Consider the following 21,955-nt stretch of genomic DNA (forward strand, 5'->3'; position numbering starts at 1 on the left):
TAACCTTAGCAAACCATAACAGCACTAATTCCAAGGACAGGATGAGCTACAACCTTATGCGTGGAAAAGCAGCACTGTAATTACACCGGGCTCTAAAACACCAGTACACAACCTATTGAAACAAAAAAAAAAAGGGCTGTAAATACTACACACTAGTAGAATACTGCACCTAGATTACACATGAAAACACATGACACAACAGATATGAAGGCAAAACTGAAAGTTACCTCAAGAAGTCAGACTCAGCATGCAGCAATACTAGAAAATTGAAACTTACATGCAAAATATCACAGATGCACATTTCCAAAAGCTGACATATTCCAGTTAATAAATTCTGAATAAAATACTTTTTTCTACCTTTGTTGTCTGATCATTTAGGTTTTCTATTCTTGGTCCCAGTGTCTTCTTTCCATTGATATTTTTCTCTCAACATGTCCACCATCCTCCTGTGTCCTTATGCGTCCTGTCTACCATCTGTAGCCCTGTCCTTATCCTTTCTCCAGTTTCAGCATCTGCCCTCAAAGTGTTCCAATCCAGCCCTTAAATTCAGCAATCTCCCCTCCATCCAAATCCAGCATGTCTCCCTCCATCCATGTGCATGAACTTCCTCTGTCTTTCCTCCCCTCCATCCATGTCGGCATTTCTCCTCTCTCCCTTCTACTCCATCCGTGTGCATCTCCTTCTTCCCTCCCCTCCATCCATCCATGTCTTTCTCTTCTACCCTTCCATCCAGTGTCATCCCTCTTTCTCTCTCCATCCTTCTACCCATTACCCTCTCCCAATCCTTCCGTCTATTGTCTCCCTCTCCTTCCATCCATTGTCTCCCTCTATCTCCCTTCCTTCTAAACAGTTCTCTCTCTCGACCCTTTTCCATTCAGCATGTCCTCTCTATCCCCATCCTTCCAGTGTCTTTCCTCTTTCCCTCCCTACCCTTACGTCCAGTGTCTTCCCTCTTTCTGCCCCCCTCCTTCCAGCATTTTCCCTCTTTCTCCCTCCTTTCATTCAGCATTTCTCCGTCTGACAGCTAGGGTCTGCCCCAGTTTCTCCCCAGCAGCTTCTCTCTCTCTCTCCCCATCTTTCCACTAATCTCTCTCTCTCTCCTCTTCCATCCAGCATCTTCTCTCTGGCTCTCCCGTGCTCTCTTCCATGTCCCCTCTTTTCGCTCCCCATCTCTCTCTGGCTCTCCCCTGCTCTCTTCCATATCCCTCTTTCGCGCCCCATCTCTCTCTGGCTGTCCCCTGCTCTCTTCCATGTCCCCTCTTTCTCTCCCCATCTCTCTCTGGCTGTCCCCTTCTCTCTTCCATGTCCCTTCTTTCTCTCCCCATCTCTCTCTGGCTCTCCCCTGCTCTCTTCCATGTCCCCTCTTTCTCTCCTCATCTCTCTCTGGCTCTCCCCTGCTCTCTTCCATGTCCCCTCTTTCTCTCCCCATCTCTCTCTGGCTCTCCCCTGCTCTCTTCCATGTCCCCTCTTTCGCTCCCCATCTCTCTCTGCCTGTCCCCTGCTCTCTTCCATGTCCCCCCTTTCTCTCCCCATCTCTCTCTGACTCTCCCCTGCTCTTTTGCATGTCCCTGGCTCTCCCCTGCACTTTTCCACTTTCCTCTCTCTCCTCCAGCGTCCTCATGCATCCCACCTTTCTCTTCCCTCCCCTTCTTGCTCCCATCACTCTCACTCCTTTCTCCACCCCCCTTTTCCTATTCCCTGCCATTGCTTTCCTTCCTCCCTCTTCCCCTTAGATGTGGCACCTCACATCCTCCTCTCTCCACCCCCTTTCCCTTTGGTCTAGCAGCTGGCTGGCATGATGCATCGCTCACCCCCCCCCCCCCCCCGGACTAGTTCGGTATCGCTTTCCCCCTCCGCTCCTGTCATGTCTTTGAACGTCGAGGATTCCTTCCAGTAGCAGCAGAATTGGCAATGATGTAAGCGCTGCTTTCAGCCTGCCCCAGAAGCCTTCTCTGGACAGCGTCCTTCCTACGCGGGAAACTGTACAGAGAGTGCGTTCCGGGGCAGGCTGAAAGCAGCGCTTACATCATTGCCAATTTTGATGCTACCGGAAGGAATCCTTGACATTCAAAGACGACGTGACAGGACAGGAGCGGAGGGGGAGAGCGATACTGCAGTAGTCGGGGGGGGGGAGGGTGGCGGTAATGATCGCGCGGTCCACGGGAGGGAGGGAGGGAGGGAGATGTTCAAGGCAGCGGGAGCTGCACCCGGGGTGGTCCAGTCTGCCCTGCCCTTGCTGCACTTCTGGCTGGGGAGGCTTAGCCTCCCCAAGCCTCTTATACCGGGCGCCTATGGAGAGGGGTAGACGTACACGCTCCTCTCCATCCGCTTGGCTTCCCTGCCCTCTCTGTCTGCGTCCCGCCCGAAAGGAAATGACGTCAGAGGAAGGTGGGACGCAGATAGAGAGGGCAGGGAAGCCAAGCGGATGGAGAGGAGCGCGTGCTTGCATGTGGTTTTTTGTTTTTCTTTAACTAATGGCGCGGCGGCGCCTCGCGTCATTTGGGGGGGCATTGCCCCCCCTCGCCCCCCCAGTCTACGCCTATGCCCGCCTCCCACCACCGGCTCTGCCACCCAATCTCGGCTAAGCTCCTGAGGATCCATTTCTTCTGAACAGGATTCCTTTATGTTTATCCCACGCATGTTTGAATTCCGTTACCGCCTCCCATGCCTCCCATGGGTGGGCATTCCATGTATCTACCACCATTTCTGTGAAAAAATACTTCCTGATATTACTCCTGAGTCTGCCCCCAAGGACAAGGCATTTCTCAATTGACAAAAGAGAATATATTTAGAAATGCTCACAGTCTTGAGGATACCCCCAATGAAGTTTGAAGGTGGACTGGTGGGGATGGATGTCACCAGTGGCGCAGCTACGTGGGGCCAGGGGGGCCTGGGCCCCCGTAGATTTGGCCCTGAACCCCCCTGCCGCCGACCCTCTCAATCCCCCCTCCCGCCGTCAACCCACTGTTGCCGTCGCCTGCTTTTGCTGGCGGGAGACCCCAACCCCCACCAGCTGAGGTCCTCTTCTTCTCGCAAAAGGCTTCCTTCTGTTTCTGACGTCCTGCACGTATGCAGGACGTCAGAAACAGAAGGAAGCCTTTTGCAAGAAGAAGAGGACCTCAGTTGGCGGGGGTTGGGGTCCCCTGCCAGCAAAGGTAGGCGACGGCGGGAGGGGGTCGAGAGGGTCGTTGGCAGGGGGGGGTAAAGTTGGTGGTGGCGGCGGCGGGCTCGGCAATGGTGTGGGGGGGGGGTGTTGGCGGCACCGGGGGGGGGGGGGCTAAAATGTGCCCCCCCACCTCGGGCTCTGGACCCCCCTCCCGCTGAAGACTGGCTATGCCCCTGGATGTCACTGACACACACTGGTCAGCAGTGTCATGGCCCTGCATGGGAAGATATTTGGCGGCTCTGCTTTAGCTCATTAGAATCCAAAGTGGCCCTGACTTAAAAATTAATGAAGGCCACTGTACTATTATATTTGCATATGATAGATACATTTTTTGTTTATGGTAAGTTTATGCGGATTTTCTCATCATATGATTTCTGCTGTAATGCCTTTCCTATGGCTTTTCAAGAACACCCAATAATCATAAGCCTTATATATGCACATATATTTCTCTATATGTGTGTTTTTAGATGTTTCACTGTGTTATTTATGCTATGTTTTATTCTTTAACTAGTAAAAAAGGCCCGTTTCTCACACAAATGAAACGGGCGCTAGCAAGGTTATCCTCCGAGTTCCAGGCCCCCTCCCTCTCTGAGTTCCAGGCCTCCCTGTCCTCCGAGTTCCAGGCCTCCCTCCCTCCCTCTCTCTCCTCCAAGTTCCAGGCCCCCCTCTATTCCAAGTTCCAGGCCCCCCTCCCCTCCTCTCCTCTGAGTTCCAAGCCCCCCTCCCTGTCCTCTGAGTTCCAGGCCCCCTTCCCTCCCTCCCTCCCTCTCCGAGTTCCAGGCCCCCTCTCCTCTGAGTTCCAGGCCCCCTCCCTCCTTCCCCCCTCTGAGTTCCAGCCTGGCCCCCTCCCCCCCCTCCCTCTCCTCTGAGTTCCAGGCCCCCCCTCCTTCGAGTTCCATGCCCCCCTCTTCTCCGAGTTCCAGGCCCTCCCTCTCCCTCCTCCGAGTTCCAGGTGCCCCTCCCTCCCTCCCTCTCTTCCGAGTTCCAGGCCCCCCTCTCTCTCCTCCGAGTTCCAGGCTCCCCTCCCTCTCCTCCGAGTGGTAGCCCGACCTGCATTGCCCGCCCTCTTCTCCCAGTCCTTTGCCTGCTCCTCACCTTCCTGCATGCCACCCAGAATTAAAAAGTTCTTACCTCAGGGTCCGGCAGCAGCAGTGAAAGGCGAGTAGGTATGGCGCTTCAGCCTGCCTTCCCTTCTCTCTCAGTTCTGCCTCTGGTCCCGCCCTCATTTCCTGTTTCCGCAAGGGCGCTGGCTTCCGTTCGTAACATCTCTCCTGACTTCAGCTTGCCTCCAGCGTTCCCTTCCCTCTCATTGTTCCGCCCTCTGATGTCATTACGTTTTGACGCGAGGGCGGACCAATGGGAATTGATGTTATGAACCCAGGCATCCAGACATAGAACGTTGGAAGTGCAAATTATTATATAGGATTTTTATTTGTCTTTGAGATATATACATTGTTTATGTTGATGTATTTTATATATCATTGATTTATTTTATTTTGTTGTAATTGTAGACTCCTGAGGCAGATAAAACAAAAAGGCAGCTTCATTGTCTATTGCATTATGTGTCCATGCAATAAGCTGTATGTCGGTCAGACCTCACGTCCACTTTATACTCATCTGGTTGAACATAAAAGTGTGATCAGAACACTGAAACTCACTTCTCCATTAGCACACCACTGCAATACCCTTCAGCACTCATTCTCCACTTTGAAATGTTTTGTGCTACAACAAATAACAACACCTCCTAACCGGTTGGGAAGTGACAGGAGACGCTTACTGCTTCAGAAGGAGCAGCAGTGGATCTTCCGATTAAACACTCTGGTTCTGAACGGTCTAAATGCGAAGGTGGAATGGTGCCATTTCTTTTAAAAGCAGTTTAAGCAGATAAGCACCTGGGTACAGCATGATATTGTCCCTTTTCAGAGTGTATGTCCCTTTAAGGAAATTACTGCGATTGGGTGTCAGGCCCAGAGAGCGTCTGAAGTCAGTTTTTTAAAGAGGCAGCCATTTTTTGATTCAGTGTCCTCCCCCTCTGTGAAGTTGTGGACAGAGGTTCATGTTGTGCATGAGGAATCTCTATGAGTCTTTTCGAGTGTTGGCTATGCTGACTGTTGTGCCTAATTCCCTTTTCCTTTTTCTTGCATAGATTTTCCGACCGGCAGACCCTGAAGCAGGCGATACAAAACGCTGGCCACCGTTGGTCACGGTTTGGATTTTTGAAAAGGAGGCACCATTCAGCTAAAGCTAAGTAAAAGACATAGTTAATGTCATGCATTTATTGCACTGCATGAAATCTAGGAATGAACAGCAGTTTTTTAGTAAAACTTGAAAATATTTAAAGAAAAATACTTAAAGAAAAATTTCATGGCTATACTTCTAAGGAGTGGTTAAAAGAATACCAGGAGGTTTTTTGTGCCTGTGATGAAGCAGTCCTCCCGTTGCTAGTGCACAGCTGGGAGCTTCTTGAGGCTTTTTCCTCCTGATCATTTGCAAGTTGGACATCTACCGAGTATCCCTACCGTTTATAATTTCAACATAAAATGCCTGACATGGCCATGTTTCACCAGTACATATGGCTGCGTCAGGGCAGTGGGCTTTTCACTGCAATCACAACGTTTTTATGAGAGACTGATCCCAGAATCTAGCTTGTTATGTTTTAATAACTGCACCAGCCAGGCTATTTTTGGAATTTTATATCAGCTGGTGACTCAGTGCCCCTGACATAGCCATTTGTACTGGTGAAACATGGCCATGTCAGGCTTTTTATGTTGAAATTCTGGGAGCTTTTAATATATTAATAAAGCTGTGTTTTTTACAAGGTCTGCCTTGTTGTTTTATCTTCCATATTGGATTTGGTGGACCACCTGCCTTGCAGCTTTTTGACCCCTGAGGCAGGCCTTATGACCGAAACATGACTCTTGTCGAGTCTTTGTTATCAATTAATAAACTTCTGCACCATACCGCTTGTTTTGGAACTTTTTTGTCACCTTTGCTGTTGCGGCTTCTGTTTGTTTTGTGTGAAGGCTCGTTTTTCCCTGTACTTGTACCACTGTACTATAACATCTCTTGTTTGTTCTTCTTTTTTTGGTAATTTAATTTGCAAATTTTTAATAAGCATTGTATATTGCAAAATAATTGCAATTCCGGGCTGCATATTGGGCCAGGACCTGCATAAAAAATATTTTACCTCTTCCCATCCCCGATGTGTGGCCCCCCAAAATACAGCCTCCCTGGGCGGCACCCCCACAACAGCCATGCCCCGGGTGACACCCCACAACAAAAGCCCTCCCTGAGCAGCATCCCCATCACTCCCAGTCAAGGTAGGATCCTCCCAAGAGGTAGTGGCAGACATTTTGAAGAAGCTGCCATTAGGGGCAGGAGTAAGAGGGGGTTTACTCCTTCCCCTACTGGACCACCATGGAGGGCAGATAGGCCCCGGGTGGTCCTATCTTGACTGGTGGGGTTGGGGATGGGGATGCTACCCAGTGGGGGCTGTTGTTGCTGGGAGGCTGCTCAGGAGGGGGGGCTGTTGTTGGGGGGGGGGGCTGCAAGGAGGGGGGAAGGGGTAAAAGGGCCCCTTACTTGACTATTCATTGGACCTCACAGGAGTTCCTACTCTTGTCAGATCAAACATTACACACTGGGCCACGTGCTGTGTTCTGCTGGATGGGGGGAAATAACTTTTAAATTAAAAGTTTTAATCTGTAAGATTTGCGACCTGGCATTTTCCAAGAGAACATTAGTTCCCTCCTAGACACGACGCCAACTCCAGGGGACTGTGAAGGACCTACATGTCATAGATCATTTGGGCAGTGGTAACCAGAGCTGACAGCACTGAAATAAGGACTAAAGCAGAAAATGTAAGTGGAAAACCCATGATATTAATTTTTTTAGAGGGGCCAGTTTCAAGTTTATGCACAGCCTGCTGGCAAAAGCAAGCTGCAATTCCAATGTCATTGAAACAGACAAGGAAGGAAAACGGGAAGACCTGAGGTTTACAAAGTTGCCAAGAGATTAAAACTTCTTGGAAATTGGTATAATAAATAAATAAAAGATTCTGCTCTTAAGCCAGGACTCAGTTTCCTACAGTGCCTGCAGTTGGAAATGCTGCCACAGGTATTATTCAGTCCCTACAGGAGGGTATTTACTACTACTACTAATCATTTCTATAGCACTACTAGACGTACACAGCACTGTACACATTATATGCAGGTACTTTCTCTATCCCTAGAGGGCTCACAATATAAGCTTTTGTACTGGGGCAATGGAGGGTTAAGTGGTTAATAGTAATGGGGTTTGATATACCGCCTTTCTGTGGTACAATCAAAGCAGTTTATAATTATACTAGCCGTTAAGCCTGTTAAAACGGGCGAGATTTCCAGCTACTCTGCTCGCCTCCGCCGCCGCTCCCTCCCCCCTCCGTGCCGGGCCCCCTGCACTGACCTGACAGCGCCTCTCACCTTCGTGTGGAAGCGCTGCAGGCAGCAGCAGATCGCTCTGCTGCTGCCTGTAGCGCTTCCACACGGAGGTGAGAGGCGCTGTCAGGTCAGTGCAGGGGGCCCGATATGGAGGGGGGCGGGAGCGGCGGCGGAGATGGGGGGGGAGGTTGGTGCGCGCGATGTTCGTTTCCAGGCGGCAGCGGCAGCATCCGACAGTCCGACTCCGTTTCCCTCTCTGTTCCGCCCTCTGACATCATCACGTCTTGACGCGAGGGCGGGACAGAGAGGGAAGTCTCTACTGCGCATTTGCAGGTGAGTCGGTCACTTGCCATTTTTTATGTTTGATGCAGGTACTTTTTCTGTCCTAGTGGACCCACAATCTAAATATGACTTGGACAAGGTCACAAGGGAGCTGCAGTGGGAACAGAACCCGGGTTGCCAGGATCAAAGACCACTGGACTAACCATTAGGCTACTCCAGCCATGACTCAGCAGAAGCACATGGAGGATATTTTATAAACCATTTCAATGCATAAAACTGCTTCATGCACAAGATTGGGCTCTTACAAAATTAGGACATGTTTAAAATAGGCATGGTGCAAGCCGGTGTGCATTTGTACTACCCTAGCTGACATATATTTAACCATCTCTCTGACCTCATGTGCAACTTTCTTTAAATTAGTCCCCTTATTTTCTAACTCCTCTTACTCTCTTATCTATCAGCGGCCTATGTTTACTAAGGTGTGTTAGTGTTTTTAACGCGCTTTTAAAGTTCAGGCCCGTTAAACTCTAACGCCCTTTAGTAAACATACCCCTATATGTTCCATCTTTGCTTATACCCTACACTATCAACTAAAATGTTCTATTATGTATTGTGTTGACATTGTAAGTAGTATACTATCAAATAAGCTTGAAACTAAATAACTGCTTTTGTGTCACACCTCCTGAAGACCTCAGATTTAGAACAATCAGTCTTAAGAAATTTTTTAGCAGTTGGAACCCCAAACACCTCCTGATAGGGAAAATACTTACAGTATTCAAACAAACCCTATCAAAACAGGCAGCGAGGTACTATCACCGGTCCTATCTGGGCACATAAGGAAAAAACCATCCGAAAAAACTCAGAACACAGAGAAAAACAGATGGTTTAAAAACCTTATACCCGAAAAAAGAGGGAAACGGGCGCTCTTGAATGATTGTATCGAATTTCCTGAACATGACTGGTGTAGTGAAGACGTGATGGGACAAATGGACTATTAAGAGGCAAGCTCCCTAAATGAAGGATTGGTGGTTGGCTATCGGCTAGCGGTTTGTTAGTGCTGAGGCGAAGTAGAATTGGATGTACAATTGGGATTGGATTACATCTGGATTACAACTGCAACCACAACCGCAACTGCAATTCTGACCGCTACTTGAACTACAATTTGCACCACAATCATAACTATTAGTATTTTTTCACTTTTTCATCAAATCAGAGTTTTGCCTCTATTGTCCCAGGTCATATGCACCAGGGTTTAGTTCACAGGATTTTTTGTAATTGGGTAGTTTATCTAGGGGGGGGGGGGGTCACGTGATTTATACATATTGGTTTTGTGTTTTCACCTTCCTGTCCCCTTTTCGTTTTCGGGTATAAGGTTTTTAAACCATCTGTTTTTCTCTGAGTTCTGAGTTTTTTTCGGATGGTTTTTTCCTTATGTGCCCAGATGGGACCAGTGATAGGCGTTTGAGTTCCAATTGCTAAACAATTTCTTAAGATTGATTGTTCTAAATCTGAGGTCTTCAGGAGGTGTGACACAAAAGCAGTTATTTAGTTTTAAGCTTATTTGAATTTTTGATACTAATACTTCAAGTTTGAAATTCCCTTTGTAGAGTAAGTCGTATATTATGCCATACTTTGTATTGTTATTTGAATATTTTTACTGCTGTAATTATCTATTGCTTATGTTTGATTTATTCTTACTGTACACCGCCTTGAATGAAGTCTTTCAAAAAGGTGGTAAATAAATCCTAATAAACAAACAAACAAACCTAGATGACCTGTTATAAAATCACTCTCCATGATCATAGTTTTATAACATCATCTAAGTTGAGAGGGCAAGATGATTTTATAAAGACCCTTAGGTGCCTTTGCCCTGAATTGTACAATCTTATGTACCCAAGTTTATGTCTAGTGCACAGATTTGCATGCACAAATGATAGAATAAGGGCAGTTGCACATGCAACTGAATCTAACGATTGACTTTTAGTTGGAGTTAACAGCAAATTATTGGCTTAAATTGGTGTTAGTTGATGCTAATTGGCTCAAATTAGCACTTGTACATACAACTGCCCTTAATCACTATTCATAGGAATATAAGTACGTAAGTGGTGCCATACTGGGACAGACTGAAGGTCCATCAAGCCCAGCATCTTGTTTCCAACAGTGGCCAATCCAGGTTACAAGTACCTGGAAAGATCCCAAAATAGTACAATACATTTTGTGCTGCATATCCTAGAAATAAGCAGTGGATTTTCCCCAAGTCTATTTTAATAATGGCTTATGGACTTTACTTTTAGGAAACTATCCAACCTTTTTTTAAACCCTGCTAAGCTAACTGCTTTTACCACATTCTCTGGCAACGAATTCCAGAGTTTAATTACACACTGAGTGAAGAAATATTTTCTCTATTTCACTTTAAATTTACTACTTTGTAGCTTCATTGCATGCCCTCTAGTCCTAGTATTTTCAGAAAGAGTAAACAAGCAATTCACGTCTACCCGTTTCACTCCACTCATTATTTATAGACCTCTATCTTATCTCCCCTCAGCTGTCTTTTCTCCAAGCTGAAGAGCCCTAGCCGCTTTAGCCTTTCCTCATAGGAAAGTTGTCACATGCCCTGTATCATTTTTGTCACCTTTCTCTGTACCTTTTCTAATTCTACTATATCTTTTTTTGAGATACGTTGACCAGAATTGCACACAATATTCGAGGTGTGGTCACACCATGGAGTGATGCAAAGGCATTATAACGTCCTCATTTTTGTTTTCCATTCTTTTCCAAATAATACCTAACATTCTATTTGCTTTCTTAGCCTCTGTCACACACTGAGTAGAGGGTTTCAACATATCATCAACGATGACACTTAGATCCCTTTCCTGGTCAGTGACTCCTAATGTAGAACCTTGCATCATATAAGTATAGTTCGGGTTCCTCTTTCCCACATGCATCACTTTGCACTTGCTCACATTAAACGTCATCTGCCATTTGGATGCCGAGTCTCGTAAATTCCTCTTGTAATTTTTCACAATCCTCTTGCAATTTATCAACTTTGACAATGCACTGATTCCATGGAGCGCATCTTCAAGGACAGCGCGAATGTGAGAGGGGCATAGATGGTTCAGGGGAATGCCTAGGAGTTATGGGCACAGGCTATAGAATACAGAGAGTTACAGCCCAAGCACTTACACCAGCCTTTGATATGAGGTAATTGCTCGTGCCTAAATTTAGGAGCAAAACTGTGGACTTATGCTATAATGGTAACTCCACATGGAACTGCTGTTATGGAATTCATACTTAGGGGTATATTCTATAAGTAGCGCCTAAAAATCGGTGTCAAAACTTTAACATGCTTAGAGTGATTCTATAAAGAGTATGCGTCCTTTATAGAATCACGCTTGGGCATAAACTGCACCTATTCCTGTTTAGAAAGAATGGTTCTGTGGAATCTTAATGGAGATTGGGTGGCGACGCTGGTAATTGGAAAACAAAATGGGAGCTGGGCAGATTTCTATGGTCTACGCCCTGATTGTGACTGAATAGATAGGGATGAGCTGGAGTGCAAATTTTAAGGGGCTTCGACGTTAGCTTCAGAACTTTTAGTACAAGAACAGTGCTGGGCAGACTTCTACGGTCTGTGCCCTGAGAAAGACAAGGACAAATCAAACTCGGGTATACATATAAAGTACCACGTACCATGTAAAGTGAGTTTATGTTGTTGGGCAGACTGGATGGACCATACAGGTCTTTATCTGCTGTCATTTACTATGTTACTATCTGTAGGCGCCTGCAATTAGGCCTGATATAAGCTTAAATGCTGACGCCAACAGTTAGGTGCAGTTTGGCCATATTCTATATCAACACGCATAACATTTGGGAACGCCCACGGAAACGTCCCTATCCACATCCCAAATACTTACAAGCATTAAGATTGATGCGCACATCATTATAGAATACGATATGCACGTAAATCCTAATTATCACCCAATTATCAGCGCTGATTGGCTCATTACTCAATTAAGTTACGAGCATTAAATTGGATATGCGCTGGATGGCGACTTGAAAGGACGTGAGGATCAGAGCTCCTGATTCCTTAGACGGCTATGCGTCAGTTCTCCTATTAAACAACATGGGGAAGAGAAAGGGGAAAGCAAAAGCTCCTACCTCCCCGAGCCAAGCTACGGGCCCTGCTGTTCAACAGACCGTCCTGGAATCTTATGGAGTGACGATCCTCGGAGAGAGACAACCCGTTTCTACAGGGTCCGCTTCCGCTAAAGCGGACCATAGCATTGAGGAGGCTTCACTTAGTCCTCCTCTGAAAGCAGCTCCCCCGCGACCAGGAGCAGGTTTCGATATGGCAGAGATACAGGAGGCTGGTGTGATGGAGTGGAGGAGTGGCCTAGTGGTTAGGGTGGTGGACTTTGGTCCTGGGGAACTGAGGAACTGAGTTCAATTCCCACTTCAGGCACAGGCAGTTCCTTGTGACTCTGGGCAAGTCACTTAACCCTCCATTGCCCCATGTAAGCCGCATTGAGCCTGCCATGAGTGGGAAAGCGCGGGGTACAAATGTAACAAAAATAAATAAATAAATAAAAAATTAACTGTATGCCGCCCCTGCCAACTGTTTTGGGAGGGCCCATTGTATCTTCAACGCCAACCAAACAAACAACGGAGGAAGTTGTTCCCTCATCTTTGGATTGTGCTTCTGCTCCTGAAGGAAACCAAGGATTCGTAAGACCAGCTGTGGTAACGTTTGAAGCGCTCTGGGACTCAATTCAAGGTATACACACTTCTTTACAATTTATTTCTTCTTCTTTTAAGGGGGAAATAATTGACTTGAAAGAAAAACATAAAGACTTGGCTGAAAAAGTCCAAGGGAACACTGATAAGGTAACAGCACTGGGAATAGAGGTTTCCAAATCCCAGAATGTAGCAGCCACTCTAATTAAGAAGAGAGAAATTCAAGCTCGTAAAATACTATATTTGGAAAATCAAAGTCGCAGGAACAACTTGAGGTTTATAAATTTTCAAAAATCTCCTTTGATTTCCCCTTTGGATATGCTGAGGAAGTATTTTACTGATGTATTGGGGATACCAGCAGCAGGTTTTCTACCCGTTGCTAGGGCCCAGTACATAACTGGAATAAGATATAAAGATGGACAACCTCAAGCTGCACCGGACTTGGATTTGACCCATTTTCTAGAAAGCTCCTTGGAGATTGTGACTGAAAGGACAACTTTATTAGTTACCTTTGCACTAGAGATGGACAGAAATAATATATTTCGGACCTATTTTCGCCATATTAATACAGAATTTATGGGTTCAAAAGTCCAGATTTTTCTGGATTTGGCGAGAGACACCCAGAAGAAAAGAAGAGAGTTCCTGTCTTTTAGGACAAGAACTCTCAAGCTTGGTGCTAGCTTTCATTTGAAATTTCCATGTAGATGTCTGGTATCTTTCAATGCAAATAATTATATATTTTTTGAACCCTTAAAGTTGTTACAATTTATTGAGGCACAAGAATGTGTGGAAAAGCCTTTAACTGTCTCTCAGTGAGGTAAATGCTATAATGTAGGCTTGCGGGTTTTGTTTACTCTTTGAATTTCATTGTATTATTTTTCCTTTACCTTTTACCTAGTGCTTGGATCACAGATTTGATTTGTGAACAAAAAATTATGGAGAAAGATATTTCCTTTACCATTGTTAAAATTATTATATTTATTGTAAATTTCCATTACATTTATGTTGATATGTAAATGTTAAAAGATATAAATAAAGCATTAAAAAAAAATTGGATATGCTCCGAATTTAATGCTTGTGACTTGTAGTGCCATGTATAGAATCTGGTCCTTAGTGTGCAACCTTCCAGCGCTGTTTCTTTGAATCTGCCCCTATGTGTCTTTATGAAATGCCAGTGCAAATCCTGCAGAAATCATGGATAAATTGAAGCTGCCTGCTTGGAACGAGGGGTAAATATTTGCATATATGTAAATTGCAAATCTGCCCTTAAACACGTCTGCACCAGGGTCACGTAAAGGGATCTGTGTTCTGTTCATTGCACCTACTGTTACGTATGCGGTAATTTTACGAAGGAATTTTTCCCATTTTTAATTTTTTCTAAGTGCTGTATTTAGCTCACACCTTTCAGTGGTGGTTCAAGGTGTTACATTCAGGTGCAGTGGATGTTCCCTGTTCCTGGAGGGCTTACAATTAAGGAGCCCTTTTACTAAAGCATGGTAAAATGTGGGTTTAACACATTTTAATACAGGACTTTCCCATACTCTAAGCCCAGATTTATCGTGGCTCTTTTTGCGGCCTTTTTATTTTTCATTTTAATTTGCAGATTGTGCACTAATGTTCCCTGTAAATATTAACAGAGGGGCTCTTACCACCTCCTATTTAGGGGGTAGTAAGTAGTCCTGCGTTAACTCTGTATTATCTGGTTCGCATGCACTAATCATAATACACGAGCTGCATAACACAGGCACACCCACTCTCGGACCATGATTCACACTTGACACCTAGTTGCTGTCACACTGCTAACAAAAGCCACAAATGATGGTGTAGGAGCTGCTAACTCATTGGACGCCTTCATCTGGTTGAGCATGCTGGGAAATCAGAGCCATTTTGAATTCCACTTTTGTGGCATACTTTACCACAGGACTTACATAATATGACTTCTTTTTTGCATTTTCGGAAAAGTTTGAAAGCCTATCATTTTGGTCAAAATAAATAAGTAAATAATAAAATGGAGTTCTTTTTCCAAAGATATTTGAGCTGAACCATTGAAAGTTCAAACCACATCAAGCCTGACAAATCTGGATTGGCTGTAAAAATTCAAGTTTTGATTCCAAAGTGTATTATGGCAGATTTGGGGACTTGATACAATCCTATCCAGCTAGAATGATGCAGTTGTGTTAGTCTACCCTTCATGTAGAGTTAAATGCAAACTTGACTCAGTATATTTGAAGAAAGATGGTTCAGTTCTGCTATGCAAAATACATATGAAGTCTCATCTATAGTGCTGTAACTATGGCATTGTCTTTAAGGATAGGATAGAAAATGTGTGACTAGAATTCTATTCAATTTCTGTATCTCCTTCTGGGTCAGCTAGCTGTAATATATAAAGGTCCAGTCATGCGCCAGATCCACCGTAATTCTTCACTACAATTTTTATGACCTGCCAAAGGAAAAGCAGTGCAGGCAGTGAACCATACCACATTATCTGGGCACATTTCTACTTTCTGAATTTAAAAAAGTTGAGCCCTAATGCCTTTGTAACTAAGCAACATAAAATTATGGCTGTGTGGGAAGGGGAAAACTATGGTAGAAATGCCATCAGCAGGAACAGTGAGATCACAGATGTAATGAGATAAGCAAGGCCCGAGAACTGGATGAATCAGGATCATATCATTGTATATGTTTTTCTGAAATTCATCTCAGTTTAGAAATCATAATGGACTCCAAGCACAGTGGCATTAAACTGTGGATATTCTTAACAGACCTATAGCACTGCGGGGAATCTCTCTTTCTATAAGAAGAGTATTTAATAGCAGATAAGAACATACGACTATGTCTGTGACTTTTAACAGTGTTTTCAGAAAACGATATAAACCTCGGAAGTGTTTACCAGCAAATAGTTTGTTGGTCAATATTCTGCTCACGTTTTCTAAGCATGGGTTTGTAGGTTAAATGTAATTTTTCTACTTGCTTGGTATAACATTGTCCAGCTAAGTCACATTTAGTACTTCTGTGTTTTGGCGAGAAGGAAGAATGGATGCAATACCCATTGAGGTTCTTGTACTGTAGCCAGATGTACAAATATCTCTTTCAAGCTCAGAGCAAAAAACAATGTTTTCTCTAGTTTTACAATGATTTTCCCATTGAAGCTAATACATAGAAATAAATCAAAACATAGAAAAGAAAATAAGATGATACCTTTTTTATTGGACTAACTTAATACATCTTTTGAGTAGCTTTTGAAGATAACCCTTCTTCAGATTGGAAATAAGCAACATTTGCAAAGGGTTACCTTCGAAAGCTAATCAAAAGGTGTATTGTAAGTCCAATAAAAAAATGTATCATCTTATTTTCTTTTCTACGTTTTGATTTATTTCTATTTATTACCTTTAAAAGTGGACTAACACGGCCTACCACACCACTTTACGCATTAAAGCCTAAAGCACAAATTTTTGTGAACATGCAAACATTTTAGTAATTGTTTACAAAATGAAAAATTGACTTTTCATTTATCTTAATAAAGATAGAGTTCTCAATTAGGTTTTCCCCCAGTGAGTTTAAAGTATATCATACATAAGTACATAAGTAATGCCACACTGGGAAAAGACCGAGGGTCCATCGAGCCCAGCATCCTGTCCATGACAGTGGCCAATCCAGGCCAAGGGCACCTGGCAAGCTTCCCAAAGGTACAAACATTCTATACATGTTATTCCTGGAATTGTGAATTTTTCCCAAGTCCATTTAGTAGCGGTTTATGGACTTGTCCTTTAGGAAACCGTCTAACCCCTTTTTAAACTCTGTTAAGCTAACCGCCTTCACCACATTCTCCGGCAACTAATTCCAGAGTTTAATTATGCATTGGGTGAAGAAAATTTTCTCCGATTTGTTTTAAATTTACTACACTGTAGTTTCATCGCATGCCCCCTAGTCCTAGTATTTTTGGAAAGCGTGAACAGACGCTTCACATCCACCTGTTCCACTCCACTCATTATTTTATATACCTCTATCATGTCTCCCCTCAGCCGTCTCTTCTCCAAGCTGAAAAGCTCTAGCCTCCTTAGTCTTTCTTCATAGGGAAGTCGTCCCATCTCCGCTATCATACATACCCCCTCATATATCAAGTGTGACAATTCATAAATAAAATAGAAGCTTACAAATTTATTTATTTATTTGTTGCATTTGTATTCCACATTTTCCCACCATATGGCAGGTTCAATGTGGCTTACATATTGTTAAAAAGGCGGTTAAAAATTTAGATTTGTAGAAGTCTAGTACATAATACATATAATCAAGTTAATGTGCACGTTAGAAGCAAAGAAAGCAAGAAATGGATCATATGAATCTTGTCAGAAAAGGTTCAGAGGATAATTTCCAAAGCCTTGCATGTACTCATGAAAGGGAATGCTGCTTTGGACCACAGTTGTTTGATTTTCTGCCTGTTTTGAGACTTTTGTGCAGGACCCTGCTGAAATAAAGTTGGGCTAGGAATTATTAGGAAAGGGATGCAAAATAAGACCAAGAATATTATAATGCCTCTCTATCGCTCCATGGTGTGACCTCACCTTGAGTATTGCATTCATTTCTGGATGCTGTATCTCAAAAAAGATATAGCGGAATTAGAAAAGATTTAAAGAAGAGCGACCAAAATGATGAAGGTGGTGGAACTCCTCCCATATGAGGAAAGGCTAAAGAGGTTAGGGGCTCTTCAGCTTGAAAAGAGACTGCTGAGGGGGCATATGATTGAAGTCTACAAAATTCTGAGTGGTGTAAAATGGGTAGAAGCGAATCGATTTTTCACTCTTTCAAAAAGTACAAAGATCAGGGGACACTCAATGAAACTACATGGAAATACTTTTACAACAAATAGGAGGAAATATTTTTTCACTCAACGAATAGTTAAACTCCGGAACTCACTGCTGGAGGATGTTGGTTAGCATATCTGGGTTTAAAAAAGGTTTGGACAAGGTCCTGGAGGAAAAGTCCATAGTCTGTTATTGAGTTGGATATGAGGGAAGCCACTGCTTGTCCTGGGATTGGTAGCATGGAATGTTGCTACTAATTGGGTTTCTGCCAGGTACTTGTCAGTGGCATTCCTAGGTTGGTGGCCACCTGGGGCAGATCGCTGCTGCGCACCCCGGTGCATCACGTCCACTCCCCTGGCACATCACCTCCAAGCGGCTCCACCCCCTTGGCGCATCACCTCCCCCCCCCCAGCGTATCACCTCTACCCCTCCAGCGCATCACCTCCAGGCAGCTCCACCCCCTCAGCGCATCACCTCCTGGGGGTGCAGGGAGCAGTCTCGTGGTTGTCGGCTCCGCCGGGTCCCTGCCCTGTGACAGGTAGCAACATCAGAGGGAACTGACATCTGCACGGCTGCTCCCTGCACCCTCTTGCAGCGTGCACCCAGGATGGACTGCCCCCACCGCCCCGCCCTTGGTATGCCAATGGTACTTGTGATCTGGATTAGCCACTGTTAGAAACAGAATACTGGGCTAGATGGACCATTGGTCTGACCTAGTTTGGCTATTCTTATGCTTTATGTGACTCATCTATTGCTCATCTACTGTGCCCCTGCCCCATCCACTTCACTGCCAATTCTAAGGAGAAGACGTGGTGGACTAGAAGTAATTGTTATTCCCCCCCCCCCCCCCCCCCCCCCCCCATATTTGTGTGTTGTTCAGCCACTCGCACATTCATTGGTACAGTGCTGCCTCTATGTCTGCATGAGCAGTGAGCACACAGCACGGACGTGGCTTCCAGGCAGAGCAGTGCAGATCTGTTCTTTAATCTGTAAAGGAATTTTTGGATGCAAAGATCAGAAAGAAAGCTTCCATCTGAACAACAGAATGAATCATCGAACATAACAGTAAACCTGAGAAATTGCTTTTACAAGATGTAATCAGAGAAATAAATCAGATCCATATAGTAATTTCCATGTTGTTATATAGTTTGCCATTTTATCTCGGAATTTTAAGTCCTGGTGGAGCCTATGCCTGAAAACGAGGCAAGACTCTTAAAGAAGTGATCTTTTATCATACTGATAATGAAGGCTAAAAATCATGAGCCTTTTACCGAGCAGTTGAATATATTATTCCAGCTAACTGATATATCAAACCTGATGAAGAAAAAAAAAAAAAACTATAGGCAAAGAGGGAACTATCTGCTTAAACTCCAGACATAAGTGTGTCTGGGGCATAGCCAGTCACCCAATTTTGGGAGGGCCTGAGCCCAAAGTGGGTGGGTACGAGAACTCACCCCACCCCACCCGGCATCTCTTCCCCCTCAGGTGATCGGGGGGTAGGGTGGTCACTTAACTCCACTCCCCGACCCCCTCCTTTAAACCCTTTAGGTCTTCACCAGCAGTGAGCAGCAACTCATTCTCCTTGGTCATAGCAGCTCTGAGCCTTCACTCTGATGCAACTTCCTGGTCGCGAACAGGAAGTTGTATCAGAGGGAAGGCTTGGGCTGGTGCGAGCAGGGGAATATGTTACTGCTCGCTGCCAGCGAAGACCTAAAGGATGTAAAGGTACTGGGGGGGGGGGGGGGGGGGAGGTTTGGAGGCATGGAGTCTTCAGCTGGTGGGGCTTGGGGATCCTCACCTGTGCTACTGCTGGGTGGACCTAAATCCAAAGTGAGTGGGCCTGTGCTCAGCTGGCCCACCCATGGCTAAGGCATTGGCTATGTCTTATGCGACTAAGTGCAATATTCAGCGCTTAATCGCATAAGTTACACCAGATAAAGATAAGACTGTGGTTGTGATTTGTGCAGTCCCACTTATCCGGTTAACTTAGGCGCGCTTAAGACATTATAAAATACTATCACAACCCCTCATTGAAGTGCCAAAACGTAAGCGCAACGCGTCAATGGCAGGTGTGAATGGTCGCACCTGAGTGTGCCAAATGATACATGTAACTGATAGTATTCAATAAGTTATGCGTGTCACTTGGTGCAACACCCATGGTCTCACCATGTTTGCGTCCACCTTAGAGTTAAACGTTATAGCACTTTAGCGCTACTTTATAGAATAGTGTCTAGAGCTCTTATTTGTGAAACTGCCAATTAAAGGTGCCTTTGATGCATGTAGGGAAATACCTACTGTACCTGAACATAACACACCTTGAATTTCCACCGGAAAGGTGGGAGCTAAATACCAAAGGGTCAATATTCAGTTGGTGGTCAGTATTTCTTTAAGGGCTGATCGCTGCCAGCTACATTAGACTGAATTGTTCAGTTCCAGGCCATGTCATGGCACTAGAATTGAGTATCTGCGTCATTCGCAGTGCCCAGATGTTATGTGGATATGGCTGTTGTTCATTGCTGTATCCACATAGCTAACTGGCAGAATTAGGGCTACCTTTTGTGTGGTCAAACTAGCCCAGTTTAAGTTATAGTTTATTAAATTTTCTAGACCACTAGGCTTAAAAAAAATTAAGATCACAGTGGTTTACAATTCAATAAAAATCAAAGTAAACAGAAGGAAACTGCAAATAGCAAAACAGGAAAGAAATAAAACAAAGAAATATACAAACAAGTAAGTTAAAAACTAACTAAAATTAAACTAAAGCAGATCCCTAAAGGGGCGTGGCCATGGATGTGGAATGGGCAGGTTGTGGGTGTTTCTAAAATCTATGTGCGTTGTTATAGAATATACCCAGTTGTTGCTTAATTTAGGCACACCTTGGCTTATTTTGTTTCGGTGCCGATTTTTTAGGCATGATATACAGAATCTAGTCCTTAATGTTTTATTTTGTTACATTTGTACCCCGCGCTGATCTTCTGGAGGGTTAGTCAGGATGTAACCTAGGGATCTGCTTTACCTTTCTTTAGTAGTTAGCTATGCCGGCAGCAGTAACTTCAGGGAATGGCACCAACTGGTTAGTGCCATGGCGGTCACAGACGACATTTAGCAGCACTGACTGCCAACACGAGATTTTCATTTTCCTTTCCAGGCAGATGCTATTAACAGCAATTTTAAGTGATGTTTGATAATGGTTAGTTTTTATTGTTTGTTTGTTTGTGTATGTTTTTTGTAACCTGTCTAGAATTTTAGGTAGAGAAGGTTATAAATTTTAAACATAAAAAAAATCAATAATACCAGCTTGTAGCTCATTCAGCCTCTCCTGCCTGCTTGAATATCAACTCCCCAAAATATAGATGCATTTTAAAAGGAGGCTTTTTTCAGGTTAAATAAAAACAGTTGTTTAATAGGTATTGTCACCCCACTGCTGCTTGATAAGTAGACGTATCTGCCTGAGATTCTCAGCCAATTTCATACAAGCTCTCAAGGGAATTTGACTTTGTGGTTACTAGAAATGTAGGTGAGATTTGAGCTAGGAAAAAAGAGAAGAATGATTTTATAGTTCTTGTCATGATTTTCTCATTTTCTTACTTTTCTGCATATATTTTCTAATCAGTGCTATTTTAATTTTCTGACCCATTTGCAAGTCTGCTGCAGGCTGCAGTTTCAGGGATCACAGTGATATTTATAGAAGAGACACTCAAATTTCTCAGATCAAACATTTGTGGGATTTTTTTCCCCATCCTTTATATGAATGTTCTTTCATTGATGTATCATTTGACATTTATCATATTTCTGCTGGAATTAATAGGATTTGGTTTATGCCTTTTTCAGTAGTAGCTCATGGTGAGTTACATTCAGGTATGCTAGATATTTCCCTATCCCTGGGGGACTCCTTTCACAAAGCTGTGCTAGCGATTCCGGTAAGGCTAATGCAGTGAAGTCCGTTCGGTTCATCTGGGTTACATCGCATTTGCCGTGCCAGAATTGCTAGCATGGCTTTATAAAAGGAGCTCTAAGTTTGTATCGGAGGAAATGGAGGGTTAAGTGATTTACCCAAGGAGCTACAGTGGGATTTGATCCTGGCTTCCCTTGTTCTCAACCCTCTGCTCCAAGCATTAAGATACTCTTGTCATATCACTGTGTACTGTGCTAATTTAATTTGTATATTTCTGACACTGTATCATGTTAGCCCTATTTTTAGGTTTCAATTTGCCATCCATTTCTAAGTTTACCTCATTGATTGTATTTATTTTTCTATTTGGTCATTTTACTGTTGTTATGCTGTTAACACAATTGTAACTTTTATGTTAAACTGTATCTGCTGTACATTGCTTTGGGTGAATTCTCTTCATAAACACGGTTAATAAATCCCAATGAATAACTAACTCAGGGCCCTTTTTACTAAGCAGCAGTAAGGCCAACGCGGGTTTACCGCTCTTTAAACAGGAAGTACTGCCGGGCTACCACAGCTGCCCAGTGGTACTTCCCACCCCTAGTGTGCCGTCATATCCAGTGCTACAAAAATGTATTTATGTTTGTAGCGCCAGAGTTTA

The sequence above is a fragment of the Microcaecilia unicolor genome, chromosome 8, assembly GCF_901765095.1.
Source record: "Microcaecilia unicolor chromosome 8, aMicUni1.1, whole genome shotgun sequence".
Lineage (NCBI taxonomy): Eukaryota > Metazoa > Chordata > Amphibia > Gymnophiona > Siphonopidae > Microcaecilia > Microcaecilia unicolor.